Below are 15,109 nucleotides of genomic sequence, written 5' to 3'. Positions count from 1 at the left end.
ATCAATAAATTCTTTTGAAAATTGCCTACATTTAGGCGGTTATCGCGATATTTCGGATATTTTTAATATTGCACTAAATATTGTATTGTTGAGAATTAAGAAAGCATAATCGGTTCCAGGGAACCTAAACTAGGCATGTAATGGCATATAAGGTACCGCGGGGCAAGTGGGAACGAAAAAAACGATAGTTCAAACAAATTGTTCAATAAAATTTTCAAATGTAAATATTTTTCAAATTCAACAAAACAATCATGTTTTGGCAACATATTTGCTGGTGTGTGCATGAAACTAATCGAATAATTTCGAAATTGTGAAAACCTTGGAAGAAAGTTTTAGAATGAGCCATTGGACGCAGTTACCTCGCTAAACGGGGCAAGTGGGACACATCCAGTTTCATGCGTCAATCCACATCAGTAAGTCAACCATTACAATAATAGGATTGATAAGTCATAGATTTTTAAAACTACAAATTGAACTTTAACACTTCACGAGTGCTCGACACTGAAGAAGTTTGTAAGTCGCAGACGAAATAGGCCTATCTGTCAAGATAAGCAACACATATTAGAGTTTAAAGGTATTTGCTCGCCTTACAAGTGATTTTAGTATTTTATTTTTTGTTTGCAAAAGTGAAGTGTTAAAGTTCAATTTGTAGTTTTAAACACACTCTAATAATCCCTCCCCTAAATTTAATATAAAAAGTGTAGCATAGATTTTTAATTTTAAGTACATATTTGATGTACATAAGGGATCAACCATAAAATACGTTACGTTTTAGGAAGCAATCCTTTATTTAATAGTATGTCACCTCATATTTAATATTGACTGAAAATTCCTCAATAAAAGCGTAAAGAGGAATTAAACATGTTCAAATATAACATTTATAAGTTGTTAATTAAAATGTAGCACATAAACAATAAATAATTGACGAAATTATAAATATGTTTTGTTATTATTTATATGCATGACAGAAAACCACCTTATGGGGTGGAATTGTTTTCCATCACTACTAAATTTGGTAGGAATAACAAATAAAGTTCAAATAAAATAGAAAAGTAATCGTTCTCATGATGCATTTCAAATTTCAGCTGTGTGTTTGTTAAATTTTGAAGTCGTATTTCAAAAATAAAAAATAAAGAATAATAACACTTTCATTTTCCCTCTTATGCAATTACGTAATTTTTTCTGATAAAAATCATTTGTTTGAATGTTTTAGTGCAACTCTCTAGGAAAATGTATGAAAAGTGTACGAAAAGTTTTGATTCTGGTTTTTGTTTTGATAGGTCCCACTTACCCCAGGTACAAATATATTTTGGGGTAAGATAGACCATCGAAAATTTCATATGAAATGAAAACAAAATACTGGTTTATCGTTAGCAGTTTGTGATAATACTTAAAATTATAGCTTACTGATGGAAATTCGATTTAAAACACATTTATTTTTTGCGAGTCAATGCAAGACGTGAAACGTGTCACAATTGATCATGCAAGTTAAAAATGGCGCTGAACTGACAACTGTCACATGAACCACATGGTAATAAAAATAACAATATGTTTAGTACTAAACACATTCCTTGTCATTGTATCTTCAACTTTCTAGAAGAATACCCCCATGAAAAACTTTTCCTAGTTGAGCTATGACGAAACGCCCCACTTACCCCGGATTCTCACTTACCCCGGGGTACCTTAAACAAAACATAGCCGTATTGAAGTTCACCGTCGTTCTTTTTTCTGTAGGGTAAATCGCCAAATGTTGAACGGTTAAGATAGACGTTTTTATGTTATTTGATTTTAATGGAAATTCTGATAGAAAGGTTGCTAAAAAAAAGCATTCAACATCGTAGGCGATTGTTTAACATTATTCCTGTTACATTTTTGGTACTGTAATGTCCATTTTGAAATAAAAAAATATATATTAAAAAATATAGTTCTACACCCAATTGTTGAACACATACATAACCCATCTTATCCTAATGTTGAACGATTGTCGCTAAATGTTGACCGCTTTACTCCCGCGTTCATTCAACTTGCAAGTTTGCGCTCCTCGTCGGTTGTGAGGACAGGGCAAGGTCCGCGAACAACTTTCCCTGACCACTCTGGGCTGAGACGGAAGTGGATCGTCCCCTTCGGCACTCCATAGACTTTAGCGGCTTCTGCTAATGTACATTACCTTCGACATTACAGCATCAATCGCGAGATTGAGGTTATACTCCGGATAAATCGGCAGCCGATGCGCAATTTCAATCATGATGTAAACAAACAAACGGTGATGGCATTGATGCCATAGTGAAGATAGTGAAATTCGAAGAAAGATTCAGGATATAGCCAGGGTTGCAATTAATTATACTTTACTGAATCGCGTTTTTCATCATTGCAACAGACACCATTATAGGATTTTTAATAATAATTACACTGTTCGACAAAAAAAATCGATATGAATGCACAGAGACCGGACACCCCGGGCTTGAAAGTATAAAAATAAACAAAAATAATGGCTTTTCAGAATGTTCGTGTCTGCCCCAGGTCATTTTTAAAATATACTTGAACTTTTTGCATCTTTTATTTAAAAATTTAATCTAATCAATAAACTGACACAGTGTTTTATATTCAGGACAGGGGAATTCATGTGCCATATAATATTTTCAACTTTTAATACAATATGAAGAGTTGTAATAAGATTTGCAGGGAGCCCTCCCCCCTTTTTTGTACCCTCCCCATTTTTAAAGTATCGCAAATGATGGAATATTTGATATACAGGGGGTTGTCAAATTAACTGGAACAGGCAAAAATTGGGCCAACTTTGGAATGCTGTAACTTTGACAAAAATTGACCGATTTCAATTCTTTAAGAAGTAATGGACGGGTCAACTAATCTAGTTTTGAGGTGCATCCACGGAGATGAACTATGACCACCGGATACCGGTGATAATCCGGATTTCCGGAAGCATGTCTTATGCAGTAAAATTATGACGTGTTTTTAGCAAAGGTCTCGGCTAAAAAATCAAAATTTTACTACACATGAAGATAGAAGATCTAATTCTGAAGCGATTGGTGCGCCAAGTATTAATATTGGTCCAGAAACAACCAATATATGGCCATTTCCCCGGAATCGGTGCCGGTAGTGGATCCGAATTGGGATCAAACAATTTATTCACTCAAAATATGTCGCGCAATATTGTTTTCTCCCTAGCTTATCATAAAATACCCTATTATAAGTTGAAAATGAGTCTTGTACAGATTTGGCCGCTCATGGCGCCGCCCAGTGCCCCGGGGGAACCTTGCATAGGGGACATTTCGATTTTGACACCAAAGCATATCATGCGACGGCTCATTCTTCATGTCTTGTCGTAAATAGGGCAACTGTAGACTCAAAATGGATAGTTGACTACAGTGACTACTTCCGGGACCACCGGATGTTCCAGAGGGAACCTGTAATTAGGGACAATTGATATTGAACTCCAATACATATCGTGCGACAGTTCATTTTTCATGTCTCGTGCTAAATAGGGCTATTGTAGACCTTAAGTGGATATTTGACTACAGTGGCCACTTTTGTGACCACCGGATATCCCTGAGGGAGGCTGTGATGTCTTCAATGACAGATTACTCCGGGAAATTCCGGTGGTCCCAAAAGTGATAGGTTCCTTAGGGAACTATAGGAGGTCCCCAAAGTGGCCATTCTAGTTAAATATCCATTTTCGGTCTAAAGTTGACCTATTCATGACTAAACATGAAGAATGAGCAGTATTGGATGAGTATTGGAGCTCAATTCCAATTGTCCCTAATCATAGGTTCCCTAGGGGACACCCGGTAGTCCCAAAAGTGGCCAATTCAATTAAATTCCCATTTTGAGTCTACAGTTATTTTATTTACGACAAGGCATGAAGAAAGAGCCGTCGCATGATATGTTTTGGTGTAAAAACAGAAATGTCCCCAATGACAAGTTACTCCGGGAAATTCCGGTAGTCCCAAAATTGGCCACTGTAGTCAATTATCCATTTTAGGTCTACAATAGCCCTATTTAGCACGAGACATGAAAAATGAACTGTCGCACGATATGTATTGGAGTTCAATTTCAATTGTCCCTAATTATAGGTTCCCTCGGGGACATCCGGTGGTCCCGGAAGTAGTCACTGTAGTCAACTATCCATTTTGAGTCTACAGTTGCCCTATTTACGACAAGACATGAAGAATGAGCCGTCGCATGATATGCTTTGGTGTCAAAATCGAAATGTCCCCTATGCAAGGTTCCCCCGGGGCACTGGGCGGCGCCATGAGTGGCCAAATCTGTACAAGACTCATTTTCAACTTATAATAGGGTATTTTATGATAAGCTAGGGAGAAAACAATATTGCGCGACATATTTTGAGTGAATAAATTGTTTGATCCCAATTCGGATCCACTACCGGCACCGATTCCGGGGAAATGGCCATATATTGGTTGTTTCTGGACCAATATTAATACTTGGCGCACCAATCGCTTCAGAATTAGATCTTCTATCTTCATGTGTAGTAAAATTTTGATTTTTTAGCCGAGACCTTTGCTAAAAACACGTCATAATTTTACTGCATAAGACATGCTTCCGGAAATCCGGATTATCACCGGTATCCGGTGGTCATAGTTCATCTCCGTGGATGCACCTCAAAACTAGATTAGTTGACCCGTCCATTACTTCTTAAAGAATTGAAATCGGTCAATTTTTGTCAAAGTAACAGCATTCCAAAGTTGGCCCAATTTTTGCCTGTCCCAGTTAATTTGACAACCCCCTGTAAGGTACCGCGGGGTAAGTGGGTAAATGGGGTAAGTGAAAACAATTGATATATTTTACTGAATATGTGAATTAACGTTTTAAACTCGTGCGTAAACCTTTGAGGCCATTGAGAACATTACGATAGGTAAGAGATTTCTGAGATTTTTCAGCCATTATTGCATAATAGAGCGAAAAATTGTTAACCTGTCAACTGTTACTCCGTAACAAGTTGGCGGCGTACAATCTTATTTTAATATTTTCAGTGGAAAAAAGTTGCGGAAAATGATTTCCTGTACCACTTTTTAGTTGTCATCTGTGACAGTTTCAAACTGCAATAAAAAAAGTTTTAGAATTAATTTGACGTAGACCTAAAAATAACTAAATTTAAACACCGTCAATTTTCTTATCAGGTGGGGCAAGTGAAAAGTTTATCATTAGAGATTGAATTTGTGTTTTCTTTTTAAGTAGCCATAAGTAAACATGGTTCGCAATTATCATAGAAAAACATAACGTGCTGATAATTCAAGAAACACTATACTTAAGCGTTAAAAGCTATTAGAAATCATGGAACTTCTCTAAAAGATGTTGCCAAACATTACAATATTAATATGTCTACTTCGGGCAGCCAATTGAAAGGAAGACGTTGACTGAAATGTTGCAATATTAGAGAACACACGGAAATCTCGTGGAATGTCTATGTACAGCTAGTTCAAAACATAAAAATGGGGTATAGGTCTATCCACATAAAAAAGATTCTAAATACGTTATTGAACGATTCCGTTTGATTTCTCCCGAAGAGTTATCCGACGTTATATCCGACTTTCTTAAAAACAAATAACGAGCGGTGGAAATTCTACAGAGCAGAAATGCAATTGCTGTCCTATAATGTAAGAACTAACATTGGAAATGTTGCAGTTATAATGTTGTCGAATCATTTAACTAACATAACTGAAGAGAAGAAAATTAAAGTGAAAAGAATAACATTTTCTTTGTTTACATGTTACATATGTTATTGTTCATTGGGAAGTTTTAACAAATGTTAAAGCTAATAAAAATCGTGAATATAACCGTTTGTTTTTCAATTTATTGTTCAAAACGGTAAACTTTTCACTTGCCCCACTTTTGGGGCAAGTGAAAAGTAAGGAGACATTTTTCAAAAACATTTTCTGTATTTTTTTATTCAATTTTTCATAAAAATTAATTTCAGCATGCTGCTTATATTTAGTGGGAGTCAAGCTAAAAAATATACACGACCTCATTTGTTTCAATTTAAAGTCTCTAGAATTTGAAAAATCTCAACTACGCGAATTCCATTACCCACTTGCCCCACGGTACCTTATATCAAATATTCCATCATTTGCGATACTTTAAAAATGGGGAGGGTACAAAAAAGGGGGGAGGGCTCCCTGCAAATCTTATTACAACTCTTCATATTGTATTAAAAGTTGAAAACATTATATGGCACATGAATTCCCCTGTCCTGAATATAAAACACTGTGTCGGTTTATTGATTAGATTAGATTTTTAAATAAAAAATGCAAAAAGTTCAAGTATATTTTAAAAATGACCTGGGGCAGACACGAACATTCTGAAAACGCCATTATTTTTGTTTATTTTTATACTTTCAAGCCCGGGGTGTCCGGTCTCTGTGCATTCATATCGACTTTTTTTGTCGAACAGTGTTATTCAACAGATATTTGAAGCAATAAACAATACTATATTGTGTAATGCAATATTCCATTTCAATATAGGTGTTTGCTACGAAAATCAAAATTCTGGCAATACTGTCGATGAAACCAAGACTGTCATGTTATGCTAGTGTTCAACAAATGGAAAATGTACGTGAAACGAAAGTGCAATTGAAAAAGTTTTTATGTAATTAATAGGTACGAGTAAATTGTACGGATGTTTAGAAAATAACTAAAGCAGACTTTTACTGATATCGTGAATAGGTGCTTAACCCAATATACGTAGTATGTTTTACTACACAGCTTATTTCATAGCAGCCCCAGCTTAAGTTTTTTTCTAAGAGAATTGAAATTTTCGTTTCACCTACCGATAAAAATTTTCAATAAATATTTCGTTTAAGAAATCAATGTGCTAATTAAATTTATTGTGTCTAATAGTACAGCTAACTTACAAAATAATCTGTATAATTTATTGAAACTGTTTGAAAATGGTTCAATTATTTGTTTTAACATGGTTTCTACAGATCGTTCAACATTTGGGTAGCGTTCAACAATTAGCGAATTACCTAATACCTATTCAGTTTTTTAACATTGCCAACATTTTAGAAAACAGAAAAACATTTAGAAAAATCGTGAAAAATTATCAATTTTATCAAAATTTTCAAACGTCAGTTTGATTTAAATATGTATAAAAATATTTCTTGCTTTTTTGTAGAAAAAGTTGCACTAAAACTTTTTAATGGCCGTCCTTTAACTGTCAAGACTTATGATTGGTTAGAATTTCCCCGTCTGAACATTAGGGCGGTTCGAAATTTTAAAATGTTTGAAAATCCAATCTCCCATATCGTCTTTACCATGAAAATAGTGTTCTGTGAAATTTTCAGCTTTCTAGGTGGTGATTTAAAGGTGGCCCATAGACAAAGTAGCTATATATGGAAATTACTATGGAGAAATTTTGACATATGTTTCAAACTGCAAGTTGAGTACAAAACTATCATCCCATTGTAAAAACTCATTCTTCAAAGCATAAACAAGATACTGCTAGAAAAAGAAATTCAATCCTACCCAGGAAAGGAGATATTCATGAGTTAGTTTCATACGGGATAATAGCCCTGCAAACATCAACAAAAATCCCAAACAAAAATAGCTCAAGACGGATTTGTTTCTTCAGCAACATCCTTCACAAAGGTTTGAAGAATGAGTTTTTACTATGGGATGATAAGATTTGTACTCACATTACAGTACTAGCGTGTTTGAAACATTTCTCACAATTTCTCTTTAGTAATTTCCATATAAACCTACATTGTCTTTGGGCCACCTTTAAATCACCACCGAAAAAACTGGAAATTTCACAAAACACTATTTTTATGGTTAGGAACACATGGGAGATTGGATTTTAATTGAAGTTTTCAATAAAATGGGTGAATTACTAATTACATTAATAATAATTAGTGTTCATATAGTAGAGTACCTTGTTTCTGATTATTGGCATGCTTTCACTGCAGTAAATTTTTATGTTATCAAAATAACACGGTATTGGTTAAGTTTTTGATAGTTAACTTTAATAACTGTTCATTTTAAAAAGTGGATGCTTTGTTTGTGCTATATCTTTTTTATTTATTGATAAAATCGAAATCGTAATTTTCTGCTATTTCTATTATTCTACAATGCTATGAAAATATAAGATCTTTGAAAATGTTTTTGGTTGAAGAGCTAAATACTTCTTCCAAAAAATCCTAGGAAAAGCTGTTCGTCAAAGCTTAACATTATTTTTCGCAAATCGAAAATCCTCATTTTTATGAACAAATTGTATGTTTGTATCGATTCTATGACACTACCCCGAACGCCACTACCCCGAATGCCATTACCCCGAACGCCATTACCCCGAAAGCCATTACCCCGAATGGGTCATTACCCCGAACGCCACTACCCCGAATGGGTTACTACCCCGAACGCCATTACCCCGAATCCAAAACATATTGAGATTAATTCTAATTAGAAGGTGGGGAGAAAATTGTATGATTCCTTATAAGTATTAAACATGTTTGGCTTGAATTTTTCAAATATTAGGATATGAAAAAGGAGCTAGATTTTCATAAAACATACTAAGTTTCGTTTGGGCTTGTGCTCTAATTTTGATGAGATTAACACAGCTACACTGCAATGCTCTGAAGAACAGCCTATTTCAAAAAGAAGGGTGAATTAGTTAAGAAAAGGATAGCTTTAATAAGCACAAAATAAGGATGTAGTATTTTCGTTTTGGATGCTGCTATCCACTCCCTTCACTCAATTAATTTTAGATGTCAGTCGACAGTAGTCCTAGCATTAAGATCTTCTAGAAGATTTTGTTTCATAAACGATGGTAATATAAGATTAATCAGATATTATCGCTGCAAGTGTGGTTCTATGGAACCCGTTTAAAGTCCAACCTTATAGACAATCGTTCCATAGTGGCATAAAAACGCTAATACACTTGTACATGTTAGAAAAACGGGGGCCTCTGACCACCGTTACAGTAATACTTTCGTTAGTTTGTGGGATCATTCAGCTGAGTTTCAATGAGATAACCACAAGCAGTTCCTTAAGAGACCTGACTGCACCTTAATGCAAGAAGATAAAAGAAGGGAAAATTTATTATTAGAATAAGCAGGATTAACTTGATGAATGCCTTAAGGATATCCTGCTTTAAAACAAAATAGCTGTTCCATATGGAAATATTAACGCCTAGCTTATCCAACGAAAATTTGGAAGAACAGCCTATTCAAGAAAGAAGGGAAAATTTCTTGTGAAGTGCTTGCTGCCATGACGTAAATAATCACTGCAACAACATGATACTATCGCACAACCTATATTAATAACATAGTTAAATCGTTGTTAAAAACAACATTGGAATATGGACCTATGCACGAGTTCACTAATTTGACGTTTGAGCGGTGCCGAATTCACTAGTTGTCATGGTCACATAAATAACACGGCACCGCTGAAACGTCAAATAGTGAACCCGTGCATTGGTCCATTAACACCACTAAGAAGTCCAAATGCCGGGGAGCACGCAGCTGTTAAGCGAGACCATATTGAGGGTAAGGGTTCGAGTTTCTCCGATGGTGGATCTTATTGCATTAAAAAGTTCCTTGACATCCCGGGGCTTAGAGGCACACGTACAAGAATGATAAATTGACAAGGACAGCTCTCAGTCAATAAAATTCTTGTTTTGTTGGAAGCCTATTCACAAATTTCATAACGCTAAGGGGGGTTATGGGTGGTTGTCATCGAAATGTTACACCTCATACAACATTTGTAGAATTTCCATACAAAATGGTAACGAATGGATGGGTGTCAAACATGACAATTTTTGGCGTTATGAAATTTGTGAATAAACCCTTGAACTGCGGAAGTAGTCACTGAGCTGAGAGACAAGCACTGTCCCAGAATGAAAAAGAAGAAGATAGTTGCCTACAAGATATTTCGAAAGAATAGCTGACATATGAAAGAAGGGAAAATAGAAAGCAAAGGGAAAGCATTTCACCGACGAATTTTACACACCACTGATTTCCAGTTAACATTAGAGACGCATTCACGAATGGTCAATCCTCTATAACGTGATGACCATACATCATTTTTGCACGCAAAACAAGATACTGCATTGTATCTCATACTTTTCGGGGTAATGGCTCATTCGGGGTAGTGGCGTTCGGGGTAGTGGCGTTCGGGGTAATGACCCATTCGGGGTAATGGCGTTCGGGGTAGTGACCCATTCGGGGTAGTGGCATTCGGGGTAGTGGCGTTCGGGGTAATGGCGTTCGGGGTAATGGGATGGAGCCGTTTGTATCCTTTACAATTCTACTAAAGGTATAGCTTTAAAAAAATCAATTATATTCCACAATTCTCTGGCATTAGGTAATTTTAGTGATTTGCCCATTTATGGACAAATTTGCTGATACACCATCCTTCCACTCCCAGCAAAAGAGAAAAGTAAAAAGCGTGTTCAAAATTAGTTTGGATTACCAAAAATACTACATTTGTATGAACGAGAGCTAAATCGTGAGTTTAAACCACAGTCTTAAGTATAAATTTCACTCTTTATGATAGTTTTACTTAAAAGTCCCATACTTTTAAAATCGTGTACGCATATTTATCGATCTAGAGCAAATTGTAAACGGTTTTCTCCGAATATTTCAATTGGTAATGTCAGAATAACATATTTTGTAAATAATATGTGGAAAATATAATCGATTTTATAACAGCCATGTTGCATATTTTGATGATTGTCAATGTACTTTGAAAGGTCTTCTGAGAATAAAGCAATTGTTTTTCTATTGTGCTTTGAATGTGACGTGGGGACTATATGAGTAACTCTATGAAGGTGTAAGTTATTTACCATAATAGTGCTATATAAGCACTTCCATCAAGACGTACTGTTAAACCAAAAAAATCCACACATATCAGTTTTTCCAATTTAAAATATTTTTATCTTAAAAATATAGGGAAAAATGATTTAATTATATCTGTAAAATTTTAGCTCCAAAAATAACTTGATTTTTTTCATCAGGCTTCTGATTGATGATGCTTTCGGAGAACAAGCCTTTTTTGAAAATAAAAAATATAAATTGTCGAATTTTCCAGCCAATTTCTAACAATTATTGATTTTGATAACCTCCAAAAATCGACCGATCTAAACATTGTTCCATATTCGTGTGAAATTTAATTATTTAGGTGATTTTTTATTATCACAACATTGTACAAGGCTAGTATTGAACGATGTACAGAAAACCGATTGAAATTTCATTGATAAATTAAAAAGATACAGCATGCACAAAGTGTCCACTGTATAAAATGAACAGTCCTTAGATAGCATGTTACACATGAGGTAGCATGAAAAATGTAATTTTTCGTCTTTTCTGACCCTAGGAATGCAAATAATCATAAAATTAATACCGCGTGGTATTCTTTACGTGGCGATTAGAATACCAAATGGTTATTGGTTCACCTAAATCCTTCAATTTTCCATTCATATCATAAAAATGCTTTGAGGTGTATTAGTATTAGCATAAATTCTTGAAAATCAAAAGTTTGAGCCATATATTATCTAACGGAAAAAATACAAATTACCTAAAATGTACATATTACCTTTTATTTTAGCGATATATATTTGATCGTGTTATTAAACAGTCACCAATATTTTCAAGTTTTTACTTAGTTTCGCAAAAAACTTCTTTCGGGTTTATTACAATTAACTTTTGGAAAATTTTTTGTTGTAAATTTTTGTGTATTTTTCTGCAATCTTATGTTTATGACTGGTATAAAGTATGTCACAATAGTATCGATATTTTGTTTTCAGTTAGCAAACCTCTGTCCTACACTAGATTCAAACTCTGGAAATATCTAAGGTACACGCGACTTCGATAATAATTGAAATTTTTATACCGTGATACAAAAATAAGAATATTTCACGGTTTATTTTGGTTTATCTATTCAAGCATATGAATATAGGATCTAAAAGAAGTATTTAGCCATAGAAACTTGATCAGTTGAAAGTTGATCAGTTGTTCGAACTAAAAACATAAGCTCGAATATTTCTTAACCGAAGCAATTCTGCCGTTTCCAATCCAAGAATTTTGAAATATTTAACGATATAAAAATAAAATTTCATTAAGATGCCAAATTGCCTGAAGTAAAAAATCTTACTCAATCAATCAATAAAACAAATCTTATCTATATAAGAATTATATAAAAAAAAAAACAAATAAAGGTGATCGAAGCCAAATCTCAAATTTCCTGCAGCACAAGTATGTAAAATAGAACAAATTTTATCAATATGCTTAGGCTATTGGTTCTACCCTGATTTCCCCTAACGATGAGGAAACGACGAAACAATTATTCTGTTATGAATTCAGCATTCCACCAGAATATACTTCGCACGCCTACGATCGCAACACATACCGACAGGATCAGTTTTTCGCCCGCCACCGCCGAATTGAGGGAAAATTGTGTTTCAGCTCACTCTGTGCCGCTCAGTTTCGATTCGAACGCGACCGTGTGCGTTTTGGTTTTTCGCCCTCTCGCAACCGCCCTTTCGTAGGCAGGCGAACGACTTAAGCGACCCACGTGTTCCGTTACCCGGAATTTACCATCCCCTGCCGCCCTTCTTTACACTATCAGCTGTCCTCCCCTAGGACTTTCAGTTTCTTCCTATTCTGAGTTCGGGTTGTGGTGTTGTTTGCTTGCGGATTTTCCTCTGAGACTTGCAGTTGTGTTTCGTACGTCGTCTGGTCGGGAGTCGTTGGGTGGAAAGCCAGTGCCAGAGCTTTCAGTTCGCGGGCGCCCGTTCAGCTGTTTGGCAGTGCGCGTGTGACACGGGGAAAAAGCTCTCGGAATCGAACCACCGAGTTAGTTCAATTCACACGTGGTGCCTTACAGGAAGATATTGGTTTTGAAGTCGGATGTGAAAGGATTGGTGAAGCAGGTGAAAAATTGTGGCGGGAAAAACCGGGTTTGGTGCCGACGGTGAAAATTACCAGAAAAGGAATGAGTGTGAACAAGACAAACGGAAACATAACGATGGATAAGCAAGCTAATGATGTTGGATTAGAACGAGCGTGGGGATAGTTAAGTGCGTGCGGGAAAATAATACGTTTTGTCGCCGATAGACATCGCGTCGATGAACCGGACTAAAATCGACTAATTAATTCCCAATAGATATGAAAATGTGTGGAATATACACGTTAGACTGATGCAAATCTTCTAGATTTTGAACCCCTATCCTTAAACGATGATAATTATGGTAAATATGATTCGCCTAATGCTTAAAATTATTTGGAAGAAATTTTGTTGTGAACATGCCATTTGAAGTTTATGTTAAAATTCATGGAATGTCTGAACCCGATTTGAGGAAAAAAAGTGCAAGTATTTGGCATTTACCATTCGAAAGATGAATTCAAGCATGTTCTCCGTGAATATGAACATGTTTTAACGAGGGAATCTAAAATTTGCTGAACTTGAAATATTTCAGAAGGGATATTCACATGCTTCAAAATATTCCCACGTTTCAAATTGGAACATCAGTTAGTATACTATTTCGTGTGTAATATTTACCCAGGATTGCATAAAAATTGAAAACTGTATCAGTTGCTGCAAATACTATTTGGATCATTTTTCAAAAAAAAAAAGATCAAATTGTGACCTATTATGGATCAGAGTGCAAAAACAAGAAGTTTCAACTTCAATGTATTATTTTTGCAGTTATTTGGCAAAAGTTTACCTTGCGTAACATCTTATTGCAAAGAATAACAGAGTTGGTACTGGAAATCAGGGGTAAAACGTTTCATTATGCACAGTATGGGAAGTAATTTGGTATGGATCAATAAATAATTCGTGGAAGCGCTTTTCAGATGGCGTACACTTATAGGAAACTCCGTTTTAACCCGTGAGGGAGTAACCGATATGAAATTTACGTTCGTCAAGGTGAGCCGAGATTCTGCTGTCACGAACTGTCACTGTGAGCCCAGATCTTATATAATGGACAAACATGATGAAAGCGCGTAATTGATCAACACTTATTTTTGCATTTTATCAAATGTAACAAAAAAAATCGATTGAAAAGCTGTTCAAGCTTATTCAAAAGTAATGTCACGATAGCACCTTTTATTCTGATTAATAGAATCGAAAATTAAATGCATAGAAAACTGTGTAGCAACGTCAGCGCTATTTACGAGCACGCACGCACGAGGTATGGCACGCGAGTTTGCCATTTCATGTTTCTGAAAGTAACAAAAACTGGGTCCACAAGGTCACATAGATAACTGAGCTATCCAAACCGTAGGCACTACCCAAAGTAGGCAGGATTATGCTTTTTGCAATCTCAGAACGAAAAATACCAGCAACGAAAAAACCAGATCGGTATCGGTAAAAGTCGCCAAAGGCGAAAAGCACAGACACTGTGTAATACGTATAATGCGAAACCATAGAGGTGGAAATTTAAACTAAATTACAACGTATTAAAAATTCCGACCCTAATTTAGCCTCAGGCTTGAGACTGAAGAAGGTCAGCCGATTATCTCGGAGAAACACAAGCTCACCTGCACCATTGCTCCGGGTAGCACAGGAAGGACTCAATACTGTGGAGGGCGCCCTGGTACCCCACAGGCTCCGTTTGCGGTTAGGTTTTATTTAGACCCCCCTAACCATTCATTCTTAGGCACGGTAAGCTTAAAGCCGCATGAATTAGGGGTCATCTGTTAGGTGGACTTTTACCACCGGAACAGGCAGTCCGTAGGGTTAATTCTTAGCCAATTGAAACAACCGCTACCGACACTACACGGCTATCTTGGCTGATCGGGAAAAGGAAGATGATTAACTCCTGACGTGCCCAAACAGCCCATAAAAAATGAAACATATTTTTTCAAAAATCAAAAACCCCTAGAATAGATAATCCGTTTACTACAGGTTTTGGCCGTCGCCCCAGTGTGTGACCCAAGTAAGCGTATTGGTGAAAATTTTGAAAGTGGCTTCTTGTTACTCAGTCAAGGATGGTTTATCAACTGGTGAAATCGTTTTAGACTTCTGCTTCTGTTTGAAATGAGTTGAGAATGATGGTTAACATTTTCTTTGTGACAGGGAAGGAAGAGACGTTAAATGTTAAATGTTTATAGTAAGTTACTGTCAAAATAAACATTGTT

General features: G+C 35.8%; 1 protein-coding gene across 4 annotated transcripts in view; it reads left to right on the top strand.

Moving 5' to 3' along the window:
* Positions 1–12,465: 12,465 nt before the first annotated feature.
* Positions 12,466–15,109, top strand: part of LOC5579663 (glycine receptor subunit alpha-4) — a 143,302-nt gene continuing 140,658 nt past the window's right edge. For 3 of the 4 annotated variants that reach the window (XM_021851756.1, XM_021851755.1, XM_021851760.1), the window contains exon 1: positions 12,466–12,897. The gene's annotated coding sequence lies outside the window, so the exon portion shown is untranslated. The other variant, XM_021851754.1, reaches the window with a different exon arrangement.

The sequence above is a fragment of the Aedes aegypti genome, chromosome 3 (assembly GCF_002204515.2).
Source record: "Aedes aegypti strain LVP_AGWG chromosome 3, AaegL5.0 Primary Assembly, whole genome shotgun sequence".
Taxonomy (NCBI): domain Eukaryota; kingdom Metazoa; phylum Arthropoda; class Insecta; order Diptera; family Culicidae; genus Aedes; species Aedes aegypti.
Note: the sequence above shows the minus strand (reverse complement) of the source record. Positions and strands in the feature narration are given on the sequence as shown.